Below are 13,017 nucleotides of genomic sequence, written 5' to 3' on the forward strand. Positions count from 1 at the left end.
TGAAGCTGCTTCTAGATTGAGAGCTATTGATCAAGTTAATTTAGAAAAAGTGCTTGCAGTTGTAGATAATAGCATTAAAACACTTTCTTCCCGAATTCACACTAGATACTATTGTTTCATCTGTTGTTGATATTGTGCAAGATGAAGTATCTGTATTGTACCATGGTCACAATCAGTTACATTCCATTATGCAGTTTGCCTGCACTTTGCAAACTTTAAAAGCGGGTAAAGTTCCATGGGACTACATGAATACGTCCTCGCTGTTTTTACCATTTAATATAACTGAAAAGCAACAATTGATGTCAATGAAGGATGCTGCAAATTAACTTTTGCATATTGAACAGTTGGCACCTTTGCCTTTTTCTGTAGCCCAATCAAATTCAGCTGTTTGGTTAATTCATGGGTTAATAACATTGCCTTTTCCGTTGATCAAATTCAGTGCATGTATGAAACACTATGCTATAGGCAGATATGAACCATTGGGTGGTGCCTATCTTCCTGAAGTATGGTCTCTGCCATTTACCTAAAGATGCCTGAGGGAGGGTAAAGAAGTTTATTTAAATGGTGAAGAGTGCACTTCCACGCCTGATCACTAACTAGTCTGCAAGAATGTACAATTGCATGGCTCTTGTAACTCGAACGCGCCAAACTTAGCCTGCATTTTAAAGGGTACACCCGCCCCGGCTATAACGCCGACTTTCACATTGCTAGCAAATGGCAGTGTTTTGCTTTTAAATAATGAAGATTGCTGGGGGGTGCTGGCAGGGATTCCGTACATTGTGACTGTCTACCAAAGTGTAGTTTGCTGTAAGAATGTGCTATTCCCTCCTCTGCATGGGAAGCTCGATATATCAATCTGGCCTTCCATTCCGACCTTTTAAGCAGAGTTCAACACGATGAGTCGAATAGGGGCTCTATTGTCTCAGAAAGAAGTCGCCCTTACTTCTTCGTGTGAAACTTTCTCCCTTCACGTGGCAAACACTCGCACCGAGGTGCATGCCCTTTTGAATACTGATCTCCCCCTGCATTTCGGTGCTTTGATTCACACAATATTTAATGCCTCGTCGACCAAAGGCTTGTCGCACTTTTTTAAAGTTGTAAGTTCTGGCCTTATAACCTCATTCCAAACTAAATTTGGTGTGATACCGGCATTTTTTCACTCTATTTTTACCAGCCTCTTTGGCGGTTTACTGTAAATTCTTGCCCTGGCTGCCTGTGTACTGCTGTTAATTTGCGTGCTCAGAAATGGCTGCACAGTCTGTGTCACAAGACAATTGGCCCCGGCTGCTTCAACTTCGCAACCGGATGCTTGATTACTATGGAACGCTGCCTCTGGCTACATTGAGTGCAGCATATGGATTATCGTTCCGGTTCTCCTACTTTACATGTGTACAGCCTTTCTTCCATTGCCTGGATTGCTGTTTCGCATGGGCTCTGGATTTGTGTCTCTGCAATACGGTGTCTCCTAACCCGGATTTTGATCAACTGATGAGTCCCTTAGCTACTCATGAGTTAGAATGTTCTGGCATAGGGATTACGGCCTTTACAGCGATGCATGGAGTCCTAGGTAATTGGGATATATGTGCGGCGACACATGACTTCCTGGCACGCAGTTATATTGAAAACGACCCGAGTTGTCCTCTGATGGTGCTAGAGAGTCAGGCTATCGAAGAACATGTATGTTCCTTCCCATTACTTAATTGGATGGCTGAAATGTTCTCTGATGATAACGATTTCCTATTGGAGGCAGTTGCAACGTACTGTGCCTATACGCTGTTGGATTGAAGTTACATTTTTTCAACTTCATAACACGTACTGGACTCATGATTTTTCATTCATTTTTTCTTTGTACACATTCCTCGTATTGCTCACTATACGACCCCTGCTTGGTTTTCTGATTTTTTGTGGTTACAAATCCAGAATTTACTCCCAATTATCCAGTTTGGCAAATTTTTAACTAGGTTCTGTCTCACTGGAACTTGAACTCTGTGTTCCCAACTTGCCTTCCTGTTGTGCGAGTTCCTATCAAGGGAGGGTGTAGTGAAGGCAGGGCCCTGCTTATGCACATTGCTATTATTAAAGTTTAAACGCCATTTTGCCTTTTTGCTGCTTTTGCACACAACACTGCATGAAACTGTTGTTGTAAGTTTGTCTGTGTGAATATCTTCACATGAGAATGGTTTGTTTTCAACATCCCAAGACTTACATCTCGACCTTAGTCTGCACAGTGAGTGTTGAAGCCTCCAAGGTTATCATATCAATGTTAGCTGTTATTCGGGCTGATCGGCCCAAGCTTAGACACAATATGCATGCAGCTGCAGCTAACTGAAATTCTGGCACCTTTAATGTTGCACTGTATGCATGATTTTTGGCACGTGGAGAAAATCCGTTTCCAGAGAGAGAGAGCTTTTGCAGATCCTGATGTGATTCACCTCTGCTGATCTTGGAGGTATGGTGTTCCCCATTCATGCCGAAGAGACCGTTTATATTATATAAAACACAGTTCCTATCTAGGGAGGGTGGTATATAAGGCATTATAGGACCTGTTTCGACTATCATTATAATAGGATTTCTCCCTTTGTGTTTTATGGAATTGTAACAATGCTGTTCGTATTATTTTTAATCATATGCCTGCTTATGTTAGCAAAAATACTGCATCTAAGAGCACGTCGTTAAAATAAACATTTTAAACTATTCAGAGTTTCTATTTACTCACGTTGTGGACTGGTATGAGAATAACTAACGAAAGAGTGTTCTTGATTCCCACCATTCCTGAGAGTAACCTAAATCGCATGTTCTGGGTTGTCTAATCATTGGTACCTTTGCTATAGGACAAAGAGCTAATGTGACACTGATGCTAGTCGGTTAGGGGTTCTAGGTACTGAGGTGAGTTTTTTAGTACACCACAATTCACTGAGGTCCTGGGTATCTGTGCACAGTTCTGTGTATGAGCAGAATCCCTGCTACAAGAAGACTGGAACCCCTGATCTGCGCAGATGAGCGGCGACCACCATGAACACCTGAGGGGCACTAGTAAGGCCAAAGGGGAGCACGGTGAACTAAAAATGCTCGTGGCCTACTGTGAATCGTAGGTAACGTCTGTGGGATGGCAGGATGAGGATGTAGAAATAGGCATCCTGCAAGTCCAGTCTCCAGTGTCGAGGGCAGACAAAACCTGAGCCAATGTTAGCATTTTGAACTTCTCCTGCTGGAGGAAGCAATTTAGGGCCCTGAGGTCTGGAATAGGATGCAGGCCTTTGTTGTCCTTGAGTACCAGAAAGTATCGGGAATGGCAACCACGACCTACTTCTGGCACAGGAACCCTCTCAATAGCTCCCTTGGCCAAGAGAGCAGAGACTTCCTGTTGGAGAAGCACCAAATGATCCTCTGACATGCGAACGAAAGATAGTGGCATGAAGCTAGTGGTAGTCTTGAAGGGGAGTGAGTAGACCCTTCAGACTAATCCACCTGTCTGACACAGTGGTATGCCAGTGAGGGAGGTGATGGCAAATCCTGCCACCCACTAGCCGTTGTTGGCCCTGAAAGGTCAGACTAGGAAGGCTTGGAGGCTGCTGCGGGGTGGGGGGAAAGAGGGTGGACTGCCCACCTGCTGGCTCCCAGACCGCAAGGTTGTGGTGTCTGCGGCCATACAGAGCCTGGGCAGCCTGCGTAAACCGGTGGCTATAATGAGTAAAACATGGCTGGGTGCCCTTCCGAAGCCACGAAAGGTGTGAAAAGCAGACTTAGGTGGCCGGGAAAACACAGCGAGGCCTAAGCATCTCGCCGTAGCCTCAGATCCTTAATGTGCTCCAACGCAGAGTCTTCTTTGTCTCCAAAAAGGCGACAGCTATCGAAGGGCATGTTCAGCAAAGTTGACTGGACATCCGCCGAAAAGTGAGACGTCCTCAACCAGGTGTAGCGCCCAAGGGCTACCAACGTGGTAATTGTTCTGTCGAGTCGGCTGGTATCCAGTCCACACTGAATCGTGAATTTAGCTGCATGCCTCTCATCTGCCACTGCTTGCGAGAGAACGACCTGGACCTCCCCTGGACACTGAGGCAGCACTTGCACGAACACATCGCAGATCGTATGGGAGCATCGGCCCAAGAGGCACGCAGAACTCACAGACCGCAGTGTCAAGCTGGAGAAGAGAACATGCGCTTCCCAAGATGACCCAGCTTCTTGGAACCCGGTCTGGGGGAGCAGAATGGTATGCACCCTTGGAAGAAGAAGATTGGACTACCAAGCTCTCGGGGCAGGGTGTTGGGAGAGGAAAACGTTCACCCAGAGCCGCGCGATGGCGGCGGTCAATCGTCCTTTCCACATGAGCCCCTGTGCTGGGCTTGGACCAGGTGTTGTAAATAAAACAGCGATAATGTTAAGCATTAGCTAAAGACATTATATTGTGATTCACTTTTTGCGTTTTTTCCGCTCAATTTCCTGATATGGTCAGACTCCATTTTTGTTTTCTGCCCTCCATTTTGTTTGCTACATATTGCCATGTGCTCGCCATGTGATGAGTCCTACCTCTTCGCTAGTCGCCCTTAGGAACTGCCCAGCAACAGTCTATAAATAGCCCTTTATGCGTCTAGCGCATGCTCAGTAAAAGTCACATCTGTCTCTGATTAGCGTAGATAGGAATGTGCATTTTTGCGGGCCTCAAGAACGGTTAACTCCACCCATGTATTGATTATGTTCAGAAATGTCCATATATGGTCGTAAAGCACAAGTTACTACTTGTGTAACAATATATCTGTAAGAGACATTAGTTAGTGATAGATTCCTTACCTTAGAATATCCTCAGGCGTCAGACTATATCCGGAAACTTTTGGGTAGCAGTACCCTTGCGCGTCGGTAGGCGTCGTCTGCGGCTCCGCGTCCGTCGTCGGCGCCGTGATGACGTTGTCAGAGTACTTAGACGCCGCCTCCGCGTGCTGACGTCAGTTCTTAGACACAGCTTTTCCGCGCCAGAAGAGCAGAGCCATTCCAAAAACCAACACTGGTGCCATGAAACTAGGGCCCTGAAAGGGGATGACCTTAACCCTAGATATTGGTTCGCAGAACGGGGAGGATGGGTGGGTCGGTAAGGAATCTATCACTAACTAATGTCTCTTACAGATATATCGTTACACAAGTAGTAACTTGTGCATCTGAAAGAGACACGTTAGTGATAGATTAGGAATCTATCACTAACTAATGTCTCTTACAGATATATCGTTACACAAGTAGTAACTTGTGCATCTGAAAGAGACACGTTAGTGATAGATTCCTTACCTTAGAATAGATACCCCAGCAATACCAACCCCGTGGTGGTGGATCTGCGAACCAATAATCACACCAGAAAGTCCTGGAGGATGGAACGGCCAAAGTAGCCATCCCTCCGGACTTGACTGTCCAGGCAATAATGTCGCGCAAACGTGTGCAGCGAGGCCCACGTAGCTGCCTAGCAAATGTCCTGCAAGGGCACACCTCGGCCCAAGGCAGTTGTAGTGGCTGTGGCTCGAGTGCAATGAGCCCGCAGCCCAACAGGGGGTTCCTTCTTAGCCAAGGAGTAACACGCCTGGATGCACAAGATGATCCCCCGGGAGATGGTCCGCTTGAGCACCGCTTTCCCTTTCTTAGCGCCTGCGTATCCAACAAAGAGTTGATTATCCACCCGGAACTGTTGTGTGCGATTCAAAAAAAATGAGAGCGGACGTTTTGGGTCAAGATGGTGGAGCCTCTCTTCCTCTCTCGAGGGGTGCGGAGATGGAAAGAAGGTGGGCAAGGTGATGGATTGCCCAATGTGGAAGGCCGTGACTACCTTGGGTAGGAAGGAGGGCCTCGTTCGTAACACAACCTTGTCCGGATGGACTGAAATGAAAGGAGGTTTACAAGATAGAGCCTGGAGCTCACTCACTCTCCTGGCAGAGGTGATGGCTACCAGGAAGGCAGTCTTCAAAGAGAGAAGGCAAAGAGGACAGTTGTGAAGTGGCTCAAAGGGAGCGCACATCAGAAACGTAAGAACCAGGTTCAAGTCCCACTGAGGCATCACGAAGGGAACAGGGGAGAACGTATGAGTGATGCCCTTCAGGAATCGATTACCGATAGGGGGCTTGAACAAAGAAGGTTGATCAGGCAGCCTCAGAAAGGCTGAAAGAGCTGAGAGATAGCCCTTGACAGTGCCCAGAGCAGAGCCCTGCTGGGCAAGAGAGAGAAGAAAGAGGAGAACCTCAGAAAGAGGGGCATTAAGGGGATCCACAGCCTTTGCTGTGCACCATGCCACAAATCTATTCCACCTGTAGGCGTATACCGACTTTGTGGAGGGACGCCTGGCTGCCAGAATGATGTTACAGACTTCAGGAGGCAAGTCAAATGGCCTCAACTGTCGCTGCTCAATCTCCAAGCATGGAGGTGGAGACTGGACATGTTCGGGTGGAGGACCGTCCCCTGCTGCTGCGACAGAAGGTCCTCCTGAAGAGGCAGACGAACCAGGGGATCGACTGACATACTGAGTACCTCGGGATACCAGCACCTCTGTGCCCAGTCCGGAGCCACAAGGATGACTTGTGCCCGGTCGCGCTTGATCTTCTTCAGCACTCTGGGCAGAAGTGGTATAGCTGGAAAGGCGTACAACAGACCGCAACTCCACTAGCGACGAAAAGCGTCTCCAAGCGAGTGCCGCCTTGGAAATTCCAACGCGCAGAACTGATGGCATTGCGCGTTCTCTTCGGTGGTGAATAGATCTAACCAAGGCTCTCCCCACTGCTGAAAGAGACCTTGCGCCACGTCCGAGTTCAGACGCGATTCGTGATCCATCATGCACCGGCGGCTGAGTTCGTCCGTCCTGGCGTTCAGAGAACCTGCCAGGTGTTGAACCATCAGAGTCATGCCCTGATGTTCCAGCCATTGCCAGAGGCGCAGAGACTCCTGGCAGAGGGTCCACGACCCCACCCCGCCCTGTTTGTTGCAGTACCACATGGCGGTGGTGTTGTCCGTGAACACCTGCACTACACTCTCTCGGACTGACGGGATGAATGCCTTCAGTGCCAGACGAATCGCCCGCAGCTCCAAAAGGTTGATATGGAGATGGGACTCCGCCGGAGACCAGAGGCCTCTGATCTCCGCCTCCCCCATGTGGCCTCCCCAGCTCTGGAGGGACGCGTCCGTCACAACTACGTGCTCCGGTTGGGGAAGGGAGAGGATCTGCCGTTGACCCAATCGCGGTCCGTGAGCCACCACTGCAGCTGTCTCGCAGTGCCCTCCGAGATTAGGACATGGTCGGACAGGTTGCCCTGATGCTGGGCCCACTGAAACTTCAGGTCCCACTGCAGAGCCCGCATCCGCCACCGTGCGTGATGCACCAGAAGGATGCAGGAGGCCATCAGCCCCAGAGTCAACTTGACCGAAATCCGGGATAAAGGCCGGAAGATTGGAATCAGAGCCTGAATATCCCGAACCCGCTGTTCGGGCGGGTAAACCCGAAACTGCGCCGAGTCGAGAACCGCTCCGATGAAAAGGAGCTTCTGAGAGGGACACAGGTGTGACTTCGGCACATTGATGGAGAACCCCAGCTGGTGCAGGAGATCCGCTGTAGTCTGGAGGTGGCTGACGACTGTCTGGGGCGAGCCCGCCTTCAACAACCAGCCGTCGAGGTAGGGGAAGACTGAGACCCCCAACCTGCGCAGATGAGCTGCGACCACCGCCATTACCTCCGTCGTGAACACCCGTGGGGCGCTGGTAAGGCCGAAGGGGAGCACGGTAAACTGAAAGTGCTTGTGGCCTACCGTGAACCGCAGGTAACGCCGAAGGGCCGGCAGGACCGGGATGTGGAAATACGCGTCCTGCAAGTCCAACGCTACCATCCAGTCTCCTGGGTCTAGGGCAGCTAAGACCTGAGCCAGAGTCAGCATTTTGAACTTCTCCTTCCGGAGGAAGCTGTTGACGTTCCTCCGATCCAAGATAGGGCGTAGGCCCCCTTTGCCCTTCTTGGGTACCAGAAAGTAGTGGGAGTAGCAACCACGACCTACTTCTGGCCCAGGAACGTGCTCAATGGCCCCCTTGGCCAAGAGGGCCGAAACCTCTCCTGCAGGAGCCGCAAGTGATCCCCCGATACGCGGTGGTGTTGCGGTGGCATGGCTTGAGGAGTTGTCTCGAAGGGGAGGGCGTAGCCCCTCCGGACGATCTGCAGCACCCACCTGTCCGAAGTGACAGTGCGCCAGTGGGAGTGGTGATGGCGAACCCTGCCTCCCACTGGCGTCACATGGGCCAAAAAGCATGGACTAGGAGGGTTTAGAGGCGGATGCTGCGGGGGAAGGTGTGGACTGACCTCGCCTGTTTCCCCGACCGCCTCCACGGCCGCCGCCGCGCTGGATGGTAGTCTGCGGCGAGTGGGTGGCGGCACGTGTGGGGACACCCCTTCCTTGGCCACGAAAGGAGCGAAAGGCACCCGTTTGCTGGCGCGGGGCCGAGAGGCCCAAGGACTAGGCCGTAGCCCTGGAGTCCTTAAAGCGCTCAAGCGCGTGGTCTGCCTTTTCGCCAAAGAGGCGACGGCCATGGAACGGCATGTCCATCAGAGTGTTCTGGACATCTGCCGAAAAATTGGCGGATCTCAGCCAGGCATGGCGTCTCACCACCACCGTCGTAGCCATCGCTCTGCCTAGCGAGTCGGTGGTATCCGGCCCACACCTGATCGAATACTTGGCTGCATCCCGGCCCTCCACAAGGGCTTGGCCGAGTTTGGCCCGTACCTCCAACAGGCACTCTGGCAGCACCTCCGCCACCGTCTCCCACAGAGAGTGAGTGTAGCGGCCCAAGAGACATGCGGTGTTGGAAGACCGCAGTCCCAAACTAAGGGAGGAGAATTTTTTTTACCATAATTCTCATACCTCTTGGATTCCCTATCCGGCGGAGCCGTAGCAAATGCGTTCTGGGAATTAGAGGCTTGGATGACCAGACTCTCGGGGTGGGGTGGGAGGACAGGAAACATGGGTCGCCCGGAGCCGGGCGGTGGCGTCTGGCCACGTTCCTATCTACGGGCGAACCCGTAGCGGGCCTGGACCAAGTGCCTACTTATGAGCCCCTTCTTTGTGTATAAAAAGGGACTGTGTACTCGAGTTCTTTGTGCTACCCTGTACAATGCTGTAGAGTGTTGTGTGGGCTGTAGGACCACCTTTAAAGGTTTATTAAACTATGTTTTTGTATTTCCAGTTTCCGTGCCAAATTCTTTGTGTAGTCTGAGGACTTCGTGCACAGAAGGGCGAACCCTTTGCACTCGCAGGCCTTGCTGAGGCCTGTACTCGTCACAGGTGCCCAGTACGATGTCAGTGAGGGCTTTGTTGAAGGTCAGAAGGGGTTAAGAGGAGGTTGCAGCAGGCTGAAGCACCTCTGTCAGGAGATTAGTCCTGACTGCCACTGAAGGGAGCTCGAGGTGCAAGGCCTCAGCTGCCCTTCGCACCACCACATCTTAAGACGCTCCCTCCTCCGTAGCCACAGTAGGGGGAGAAGGCATGCCAAGGTCTGGAGAAGTGTCCAGACTACTGGCATCACATAGGTCCTCTCTCCAGTCTGGCTCTTCAAGGTGGTCTGCTAAAGGGTCCAGCGACTCACCACCTTCTGGGCGATAGGGAATACCAGGGATGAACTGACAAACAAAAGTACCCTACAGCGTCGGATTTGACGTCGACAGACGTCGGTCTGGCTCCAAGTCCATCATGGGGGTTAGAATGGGGACGGCGTCGGCTGGGGGCACGGTAAATGCCGGGGGCGTCGTCACCGGGATCAGTGCCCAGAAAGGTCGGCGGGTGTCGATCCGGATCCAGTCCTGAATCCGCGAGGCGCACTGGAGCTGTCGGCATTGAAGGCCAAGAATCCCCGACCAGCTCTGCGCGGCCCAATGGCGCACCAGCAGGGTCGGGCTGCCCAAAGATACTGAGGAAGACTTTGTAAAATGCATGAAGTTGGGCAGGGGATCCCCGGATCCCAGAAACGGAGGGAAGCATGGAGTCGTCACTGAAGGACCCACTAAAGACTGTGCCTTTGAGCGATGATGCTGTGGGTCCCACGTTGCGTCAACCAACCGACAGGGAGAAGGCGAAGAGCGCTAGTGCTTCTTTGCCTTCTTCTTGTGCTTTGACTTACCGGAGGACTTCATAGACTTGGAATGGGACGAGGTGTGGAGGCTCCACGAGCAGTCTCAAGACCTTCCCCTCAAGCAAGACTGGGAGAAACCCAGAGCCGACTGCCCAGCCCCCAAAAGCTCTCGGTACTGCTCCAGCAAAGACTTTGGATTTATGGCCCGGCAGTCAGAGCAGGAATTCGGGTCGTGGCCACGCTCCAGACACCAAAGGCACACGAGGTGCGGGTCCGTCACAGACATCAGTTTGTGACAGGCCTTGTAGGGATTTGAAGCCTGTCTGACGATAGGGACATCCCTCGTGCACCAGGAGTCGAAGACTTAAAATGAAGTTGACAAAATGTCAAAAAAGCTCTCGAAAAGTGACTAAAGAGGTAGCTCTCTCCCGATCTGCACTAGGCTGGTGTGGCAAAAGAAAGAACAGATGTCAGCTCGCAGGGGCGGCATCTAAGTATGCCTTGCGATGTCATACCAGGGACCACGACGGAGGCAGAGTCGACTGACACCACTTACTTACGCTCAGGGGTACTGTTGAGAAAAAAAGTCTCCAGATCCAGTCTGACGCCTGGGGGAAATTTCAAGGTAAGGAATCTATAACCAACTATCTCTTTCAGATTAATCATGTATGTCAATCTGAGAAAGAGAAATTCTGCAAAAGACAACATTTGGATTGTGCAGATATATGGACTTTGGAAAGAACTCAAAACTGTTTACATTATTTATACACAGCCTTGTGGTATAACAAGACAGTAAAATCCAACTAAAGAGATTTTGTCATAATCAAGAATAGTAACTTGTGGTGTAGCAAGACATTGAAATTCAACTACCAATAGTTTTTGTCATAATCAAGAATAGTACCTTGTGATGTAACAAGACATTGAAATCCAATTAAAGAGAGTTTGTCCAAGATTAATACCTTGTGGAGTAACACAACACTGGCAATTCAACCAAAGAGATATTTGTCAAGAAAATATCATAGGAGTGAACTATGAAACTATGTGATTTATCACAAGTCTGCCAATCCCCTTAGGTGCATATTGAGAAATACCAGTATGTGAAGCAAGCACCATTATTTTCCATACAGGTAAGAAGATATGGACCTAAGTATATAGAATACAGATGTGATAATTCCCTGTGAGATACTGATGTTTGATCCTCATTGTTCGAGGTCTCCCTCCTGCAGTACCCTCCCCCAAAAAACATCCACTCATCCGGCCTCTCTGATCATCTGGTGTTTTAAATCACAGAGTTGGTGTTGCCAGAGGGTGGGCATTGGAGGGTACTGCTACTGAGGAACACAGACCTGACAAAGTGCCAGCATCGATCAAACCACTCTGCCCAGCAAGTCGGTTGGGTCCAAACCACACCTTATGGTGAACTTAGATGCGTCTCTCCTGTCCTTGACTGCTTGCAAGAGAACTGCCTAGTCCTTCTCTGGGACCTTTGGCAGCACTTGTGTAACAGTGTTCTAGAGTGTGGGAGTAGCGGCATAATAAGCATAAGTTGTTCACTGACAGCAATGTAAGGCTTGTGGAAGAAAACATCTTCTTACCAAGCTATCCAGCCTCTTGGATTCCCTGTCTGGGGGTGCAGTTGGGACCATGCCAAGAGATGTAGAGGCTTGGACAACCAAGCTCTCGGGGGTGGGGGTGGGTGTGAAAGTTTGGGTCCCCAGGTGCAGGGCAGTGGGCAACTGTCCTATTCACAAGAGCCACTGTGCTGGGCTTGACCAGGTTCCCAATAGGACATCTGTTAGTGCTTCATTAAAAGGGAACAGGGTTTGGAAATGGAAGTTCCCAATTGTAGCACTTCCATCAAGATCTTAGTCTTGACTGTCACCGAGGGCAACTCGAGATCCAGGACCGCAACGTCTCTCTCTTCTGTAGCCACAGGTGGGGGAGAAAGCATACCAGTGCCTGGGGATGTATCCAGACCACTGGCATGACCCAGGAACATCGGCATTGGGTGAGGTTGCAGGGGCATGGACGACTCTGGTCCGGATCCGTGTACGGATCCATAGGGGCCATTGAAGCTACTGGTGTCGTCCCAGATGGAACCCCCTCTAATCCCATGAAGCTGAAGGGTGCATGAGGGTTGGCGCATTCCTACGTAAAATTATTTTACTAGGCTCGGAGTCGGCCCTGGCAACGACTCTGAAGAACGGTGTCTCGAAAGCACAAGTTACTACTTGTGTACCGATATATCTAAGAGACATTGATTAGTCATAGATTCCTTACATTAGTATATCCCCAGGCGTCAGACTGGATCCGGAAAGGTTTTGCTTAGCAGTACCCCTGCGTGTGGGTAGGTGACGTCCTGCGGCTCCGCGTCTGTCACTGGTGTCGTCAATGCAGAGGTGACGTCACGGAGGGTATTTAGGCATCACCCATGTGCGCTGACGTCCGTTCTGTACACGACTTTCCACGCCAGGAATGCAGAACCATGCAAGACACTGACCATTGGTGCACAAAACGAGGCCCTGAAAGGGATGACCTTAACCCTAGTAATCAGTTCGCAGAACGGGGAGGATGGGTGGGGCGGTAAGGAATCTATCACTAAGTAATGTCTCTTACAGATATATCGTTACACAAGTAGTAACTTGTGCATATGAAAGAGGCACGTTAGTGACAGATTTCTTACCTTAGAATAGATACCCCAGCAATACCAACCCAGGTGGTGGGTCTGCGAATGAGATTACACCAGAAAGTCACTGAGCACAGAACGGCCAAAAAAGCTGTCTCTCTGGACAGGAATATCAAGGCAGTAGTGCTTTGTAAACTTGTGCAGCAAGGCCCACGTAGCTGCCTGACAAATGTCCTGCAAGGGGACGCCACGCCCCAAGACAGTGGTAGCTGCAGTAGACCTGGTCGAATGGGCACGCATTCCCACAGGAGACTCCTTCT

Source organism: Lissotriton vulgaris, chromosome 4_1 (assembly GCF_964263255.1).
Source record: "Lissotriton vulgaris chromosome 4_1, aLisVul1.2, whole genome shotgun sequence".
Taxonomy (NCBI): domain Eukaryota; kingdom Metazoa; phylum Chordata; class Amphibia; order Caudata; family Salamandridae; genus Lissotriton; species Lissotriton vulgaris.